This window comes from Pseudophryne corroboree, chromosome 3 (assembly GCF_028390025.1).
Source record: "Pseudophryne corroboree isolate aPseCor3 chromosome 3, aPseCor3.hap2, whole genome shotgun sequence".
NCBI classification, from domain to species: domain Eukaryota; kingdom Metazoa; phylum Chordata; class Amphibia; order Anura; family Myobatrachidae; genus Pseudophryne; species Pseudophryne corroboree.
Genome location: NC_086446.1, coordinates 409,027,556 through 409,035,477, shown reverse-complemented (window position 1 = coordinate 409,035,477; position 7,922 = coordinate 409,027,556). Strand labels below are relative to the sequence as shown.

The 7,922-nt window shown below is 42.0% G+C and overlaps 1 protein-coding gene across 4 annotated transcripts in view; it reads left to right on the top strand.

Moving 5' to 3' along the window:
- The first annotated feature begins 4,208 nt into the window (after window positions 1-4,208).
- CHD6 (chromodomain helicase DNA binding protein 6) overlaps window positions 4,209-7,922 on the top strand; it is a 522,916-nt gene continuing 519,202 nt past the window's right edge. For 3 of the 4 annotated variants that reach the window (XM_063960191.1, XM_063960189.1, XM_063960190.1), the window contains exon 1: window positions 4,209-4,320. The gene's annotated coding sequence lies outside the window, so the exon portion shown is untranslated. The remainder of the gene's footprint in view (window positions 4,321-7,922) is intronic. The other variant, XM_063960192.1, reaches the window with a different exon arrangement.

Sequence of the window (7,922 nt, the reverse complement as noted above, 5' to 3'; positions counted from 1 at the left end):
TGTTATTTTGTTCTTGCTACCAAAGTGCATTACCTTACACTTGTCAGTATTGAAGCTCATTCTCCATTTCGCTGCCCATGCTTCCAGTTTAACTAAGTCGTTCTGAAGAGACTCGGCATCCCCCACCGAATTTATAACCTTACACAATTTGGTATCGTCTGCAAAAATTAACCCCATGCTCTCTAGATCTACTGCTAGATCGCTAATGAAAATGTTGAACAATAGTGGTCCAAGTACAGACCCTTGTGGCACACCACTTAGTACTTCAGTCCAATCTGAAAAATATCCATTTACCACAACGCGCTGCTCCCTATTATCTAACCAATTTCTGACCCAAGTGCATATTGTGCTCCCTTGCCCTAGTTCTTGTAACTTATAGATAAGTCTCATGAGCGGTACTGTGTTGAAAGGTTTAGCAAAGTCTAAAAAGATTACATCCACCTCCTTACCCTGATCAAGGTTCAATCTGTTTCATAAAAACCTAATAAGCTTGTATGACATGATCTATCCTGCACAAATCAATGTTGGTTCCTATTAATAACCGTATTGGCTTCAAGGAACTTCTGTATCCTATCCCTTAGAATACTTTCCAGTACTTTCCCCACTATAGATGCAAGACTAACTGGTCTATAATTACCCGGTTCAGCTTTACTTCTCTTTTTGAATAGTGGCACTACTTCCGCTATACGCCAGTCTTTGGGAACCATGCCTGATGTAAGCGAGTCATTGAAGATCAAAAATAGCGGTCTTGCTAGTTCAGAGTGAAGCTCCATGAGAACCCTTGGGTGAATTCCATCAGGACCAGATTACTTATTAATCTTAATTTTTTTTATTTATTTTTTAAACTGATTAAAAAAAATTAAGATTACCTCACTTAAATAAGCACTTAGCAGTGGGACATTATCTTTGTTGAGATTGTGTGTTAATCCCTGCATCTGGTCTTCTCATTTAATTTGTCCGCTATGTCATTATGGTTTTTGATTAAGACTCCCAGCTTGTCCTTTAAAGGGCCTGTACTTTCCTTCCTTAATCTTTTGCTGTTGATATATAAAAAAAATAAAATAAAATGGGGTTTGATTTGCTTTACTTTGCTACTAGCTTTTCAGTTTCTACTTTATCCGCTCTTATTTATTTTTTGCATATTTTGTTACAATCCTTATAGTGCTGGAATGACTCCACATTCCCATCTGATTTGTATTTTTTTGAATGCTCGCCTTTTTTTGCCCATTAGTTCCTTAATCCCTTTGTTAAACCACAATGGTTTGGATTTTTTAGTCCTTTGTTTGCTGCCCATGGGAATAAATTTGCGAGTATTATTAGAGAGCAGTGATTTTAATACCTCCCATTTCTCCTTAGTATTTTTTCCTTGAAACAAAATTTCCCATTCAATGGGCCTAATTCAGATATGATCGTAGAAGCAACTTTGTTAGGAGATGGGCAAAACCATGTGCACTGCAGGGGGGTAGATATAACATGTGCAGAGAGAATTAGATTTGGGTGGGGTGTGTTGAAACGGAAATCTAAATTGCAGTGTAAAAAAAAAGCAGCCAGTATTTACCCTGCACAGAAACAATATAACCCACCCAAATCTAACTCTCTCTGCAAATGTTACATCTGCCACACTTGCAGTGCACATAGGGGGTAATTCCAAGTTGATCGCAGCAGGAAATTTTTTAGCAGATGGGGGAAACCATGTGCACTGTAGGGGGGGCAGATATAACATGTGCAGAGAGAGATAGATTTGGGTGTGGCGAGTTCAATCTGCAATCTAAATTGCAGTGTAAAAATAAAGCAGCCAGTATTTACCCTGCACAGAAACAAAATAACCCATCCAAATCTAACTCTCTCTGCACATGTTATATCTGCCCCCCCTGCAGTGCTCATGGTTTTGCCCAACTGCTAAAAAATTTCCTGCTGCGATCAACTTGGAATTACCCCCATAGTTTTGCCCAACTGCTAACAAATTTTTGCTGCGATCAACTCTGAATTACCCCCAATGTCCCTTTAAGCTTCCCTCATCATGTCAAAGTTGGCTTTGCTAAAGTTTAGAGTCCTAGTTGAGCCAATATAGGACTGTTTATGAAAAGTGATATTGAATGTGACCATATTGTGGTCACTGTTTCCCATGGGCTCCCCTACTATATTTGATATCAATTCCCCATTGTTAGTTAATACCAGATCTCAGACTACATTGTACCTAGTTGGTTCCTCGATTAGTTGAAGTAAGTAGTTATCATTTAGTGTGTTTAAAAACATATTACCTCTAGAAGTTCTGGGTGTAATGCTCATTGCCATGCTCCAGATGTAATGCTCATTGCTAGGGGTGTCATGCTCGTTGTTAGGGATGTCATGCTTGTTGTTAGGGGGTGTCATGCTCGTTACCAGGGGTTTCATGCTCTGGGTGTCATGCTTGTTGCCAGAGGTCTAATGCTCATTGTTAGGGGTGTCATGGTAGAAGATACAGCTTTACAGAAAGCTGAACCTTCTCCCGGCACTTCTGTGTAACTCTGTAGCGCTGTGATCCCTCTTGGATGCTTGAGGTCAAATGACCTTTAGCAACTGTCTCCTCCAAGACGGAGGAGTGCTACAGGGGGACTCAGGGGAGTCAATTGCGGACTCCTCCTGAAGTTGGGCAGCAGCAGCAGCCCCAGAGTTTGAGCTACCCAGATTGGGGCCGCGAAGGACGGGTTGCCGACTGCTGGTCTATAGAATAAATGTAAAGGGGGGGGGGGGGGGGAGGGGGAACTGGCAATAGGATAAGTGTAACTGGGGGAGAGGGGACACTGGCTCTAGGATAAATGTAACTGGGGGACTGGGACGGATCTGCTTGTAGGATTAGTTCAACCTGCAGAGGAAGAGGGGAGGGCAGTAGCTATAGGATAAATGTAACCTGGCGGAGGGGGTGGGGGGGGGTGTCATAGGGTGAATGCATTTGATATTGTAATTTAAAAAAAGGTATAATTTTACAGTATGTCACTACTATTGCCAGTGGGGATATATGGGAATTACGATTTATGAGTAACATTAGTACATTTTTTTAATTAAGATTTCTGTATGCTCTGATACGGAATAAAATCCATAGAAGGTGACACTAGGAGTAACCAAATTGGGTGACACCAAACCAAGGAGTCTATTTGCTAAGCCTTGGAGATGAAGTTGACGGATATAAAGTATCAGCCAATCAGCTCCTAACTGCCACGTCACAGGCTGTGTTTGAAAAATGAGTTAGGAGCTTATTGGTTGGTACTTAATCTCCATCCAAGGCTTAGTAAATAGACCCCCAAGTGACACCACTGCATGTCAGTAAATTCTTCTAATATTTTCCCAGTCTACCATACTTTTGTAAAGGTGGGTACACACTAGGCAATGTGCTCTATGAGCGACGTCGCCTAGTGTGTTCCCTTCCCTGCTGGGACGGACGGTAGCAGTGCGTACACACTGAGCAATATGACAACCTTATCGCTCGGTGACATCATGCCACGGCTGAGCCGTGCATGCAGTTTTTGGACGACAGTCCAAATTGAGCTGCATGCATGGCCAACAGCGAGGGTCGTTAACAAGCCGCGAATCGCTCACCGACGGCAGCATACACACTGGCCAATATAGTAAACAACGTCGCTCAGGAAGGGTGTAAATGAGCAACGTCATTTACTTTCTTGGCAAATGTGTATGCACCTTTAGATGTACAGTGACAATATTGGAAATACAGACCGAGCGATGAATGCTCATAAGCATATTTAAAAACAAAAAAACAAAACATAAAGCCCATACTAATATGCATATTCCATAACATCACATATATTTGGACTTCTTCCTTCGACCACATGTAATTTCTCTGCAAAACAATACCGTGGAGCCCTCTATATTACACCAGCACACCTGGGGCTTCTCGCTCTGAAATGCATGATAAAGATTAATATGAAGCCAGCAGGAAAAAGCAGCTCAAATATCCATCAGGACCCCCCGTGTTCCCCAGAGCTGCTCTCCCCCATGTCTCTCTCACACTGACTGACTGCACCCCCTCCGTTACCCCTTCCTCCCCCTCAGCCAATCCGCAGGCACATCTCATCCATGCAAATAGCAGCACAATGGAGCAAAGCAATAACCACGCCGCAACCACCCTTGAAACGACCACCACTTGTTTGACAAGCCAGAAACCAATCATTTCTGAGATTTGTTCATGCCTGCCACAGAGGTAACCAATCAGTGCGAAGAGGAGGCGTTCCCCGGCCATGTTAGGGTGTCCTTGCAGGGTGTCTTGTGCTAAACTTCACCAAATAATAGCTGTTTGTATTTTGGCTGCAGCAGTGGCCATTTTAGGTAAGTTCTCCTCTTAACTTTTTAATTTGCAGCATCTTTACCTGTCTGCATAGTACTGTGGGCATGTGGCAGCTATGCATCCCCTTGCCGGGCATCTCTTATGAATGAAACTGTGATTTTTCTATGCTATTCCTTTGCTTTTTGTATCTGCTTCACAAGGAGGGGGGTGTATGCAAACGTGTCCACCTCGGAGAGTACGGATATATATATGTTATGCATCTAGCTTGATTTTGAACCCCTCCTCCATCTGCCTTGCTTTAGTTCCCTCGCAGGTTTTCGTATTTTGGGTTTTCAACATCCCCCTTTTAAACCCCCGTGGATCTGCCCACTGCACTAAAGCGTGTGCTGTGGGCAGTACCAAGTGGGGGAGGAGTAGGGAAACTGCAAGCTGTAAGGGCATGAAAATGCTAAAATAGGAATTGGTTATAGGGTGATGTAGCTATCCCCGTTAAGGTGGTGAAGTCGGTTGACTGATATGTATGGTGTTCGGTGTGCATTATATATATATGGTCATTTAACAAATGAATATGGATACTATTGTGGTAATAAGCGTGTGTGTGTGTGTGTACTGCAGAGGGTTATATGCTGGAGGACTGTTGTCTTTCACATATAGGTAGCCTGCCAGGCCTACACCACCCACTTCCCCTACTTCCCACATGTGGGCTGAAGCAGCTGCAGACAGGATAGGTGAGGGGACCAGGATATATCCTGCATGTTGGCTTACACATTAGGATGCACCATAATTAAGGCCTAACATCAGGATTTCATACTTATGGGGAACATTGCTGTTCAGGTTACCATATACAACATATTTTCAGCATATGGCTAGATAGAACTGCAGCTGTGTGCTTTTTCTTATTTTTCTTATTTATTTTTTTTTGTTTACATTTTATGAGCTTTACGTTACAGCCTAAAAATGTAGCTTGTGAGCAAAGGTATTGTATTTTAGTTTGTCAGAAAGCAACAGCTATAAATTATCTGTTCTGGCATTTATTCATTTGTAAAGTAACATCATATTTGTTTACTGTCCATGGTCTAATACTGGCATGTCCAAACTGCGGCCCTCCAGCTGTTGAGAAACTACATATCCCAGCATGCCCTGACACAGTTTTGCTGTTCGAGAATGCTAAAGCTGTGTCAGGGCATGCTGAGATGTGTAGTTTCTCAACAGCTGGAGGGTCGCAGTTTGGACATGCCTGGTCTAATAGTTTACTTTGATATTTGCCATGCCGGTTAATGCATCGCTGAATACTTGTAGGAGGTATGTTGTTATTTACACAATTAGATGGCATTGATATGTTTGATTGTTGAATTTGAAAATGTATGATGTTGATGGGCCTGTGTTTTAAATAACTACAATTTTTTTGGGGTGTCACTAATTGCTGTTTTCTGGAAGTTTTAATTAGATCATAAAATAAGCACAGATTTATTTGTTGTAGCTATTTTGGCAAGAAATATTACAGCACTGAGGTCATGAGTTCAATTCCCAGTCGTGGCCTACCTGTGTGGTGTTTGTATGTGCTCCTGTGCTTGTGTGGGTTTCCTTTTGGGTGCTCCTGTTTCCTCCAACTCTGTGTACACATACTGGCAGGTTAATTGGCTTTTGACAAAAAATAATCCTGGTGTAGGTGTCATAGTTGATAACAATATTTGACATCATTATTTAAATTCACAAATTACTACTACTGGTGCAAATGAGCATTGTGCATTGAACTGAAGTGTACAAAGGAAATTATTTTTGGAGAATCTGTTTATACTGTAAGTATAGTTACCTTTGTAGAGGATATCAATGGAATGATCATAATGTACACTGAGTTAAGAGAAAGTTTACATTTTATTATGAGCTGTCATTCTCTGTAGTTCCCTGTCCAGGAGAGAGCATGACATTTCTTTTGCATGCTGTATTCAAATGTCTGCTGCTGAGATGTAGTCCTGCTCATCCAGGGCATCTTGCTCCTACAGCTACTCTATACTCATGAGGTGGTTGAGTAGTGGCATAGCACAAAGCCACCTGGTGGTGGCCAGTGTTCTGTGTTTTAAATAGAGAGAGCCAAGATATTTAATTCACTTACCCATGGGGAGCAAGCAGTTGAGACCTTTGTAGGTTCTTTTCCTAACAGCCTTCTGTCACTGTTGATTTAGGGCCCGATTCAGACCTGAACGCAGCAGCGTGGTTGCTCGCAGCAACCACATCCAGGTGGCCTGCACACGTGCACCGGCCGTTGTGCGCGACCTTATACAAGGATACGGCTGCAGTGTGATTAACTAGTGCGGCTGTTGGGGGACGTGGCATGTGGCGGCTGTCGGGGGCGGGGCATGTTGAATAGAGATGTGTCGTGAGCATTTTTGGGGCGGTTGCGTGACATCACACGCAGCCACTCCAGAAATAAATGGCCGCCGGCCGTCTGACAGTGCAGCCAGGCTGCGCTGCCAGGGATCAACCTTAGATCCGATGCATCCGCAATCTAATTGCGGAAGCTTCGGAGAGTGGCCTCACACATGCTTGGCGGCCCCCAGCATGTGAGGAGATGAACGCAGATCTGACTGCGTATGCAGCGATCTTAATTTTTTAATTTGTGATTTTAACTTACTAAATACATTAATATTGATGATAGTGGCTATAAAGTTTTTTTTTCCTTCAGATTCAGATATGACTTACAAATAGTATTATTTAATAAAGGATAACATATTGGGCTATAGTAAACCAGGAGCCTTTACATAACTTTACATTTCTAAATTAGAGCTTTTGCACATGAATGTCTTTTTTTAAAATGTATTTATTTTTTTATTTTAAACACTGACTTTATTGAGACAATGGATGCTAGGCAAACAAAACAGTCAAAATTTACAATGTGCCATTGAGCAATGTAAAGTATACATATTGTGATGAGACAAAGTATGAGCATATCCAATTGTTCCATAAAATGGTATCTCAATAGAAACATGAGAAGGTATAGAGAGAAAATAAAAAGGCCACAAGTTTGCGTCTTGGCACAAATTGAAAGTGTCCATCATACAGTCTTCAGTTTTCTGTATAGTGTTCTTTGAAACATAATAGGCAAAGTACAAACCTTAACAATGGTGTCAATTCAGTTCTGCGTGGATTGAATAGTGTCGGGAGGGAGTTCCTGGACCTATTCACTGCAGCGCAATGCTAAGTTGGAAAATAGTACCCATACTTCCAGACTAAACAGGGTGTTAAGTCGCGAGAACGGGCATTCTCTGACTTAACTGCCTCGCCGCATTGTCAGATTTCTGAAATTTTCTAGTCTGGGACAGCATCACGCTGAATTGAATAGCTCAGGGAGCTGCCTCCCGGTGTTGTTCAATCCACATTGAAGTGACTCCAAAGATTGTAGACCTATCCAAGTAAAAAATAACTTTTCAGAAAAATAAAGTAAATGGGAAAAGGTAAAGGAAAAGAAGTGGGAGAATAGCAAAACAAAAAGAATAGAGTGGAAGAGGAAAGAAGGAAAAATAGAAAAGAAAAATGGGAAGGAGTGAGCCCAGGAAAGAGGGGATATCAAAAACAACTGTGATAGAATATATCTAAACACAGCACGCTCAAGAGCCATCAGTTTTTATAGGGGATCACTTAATAA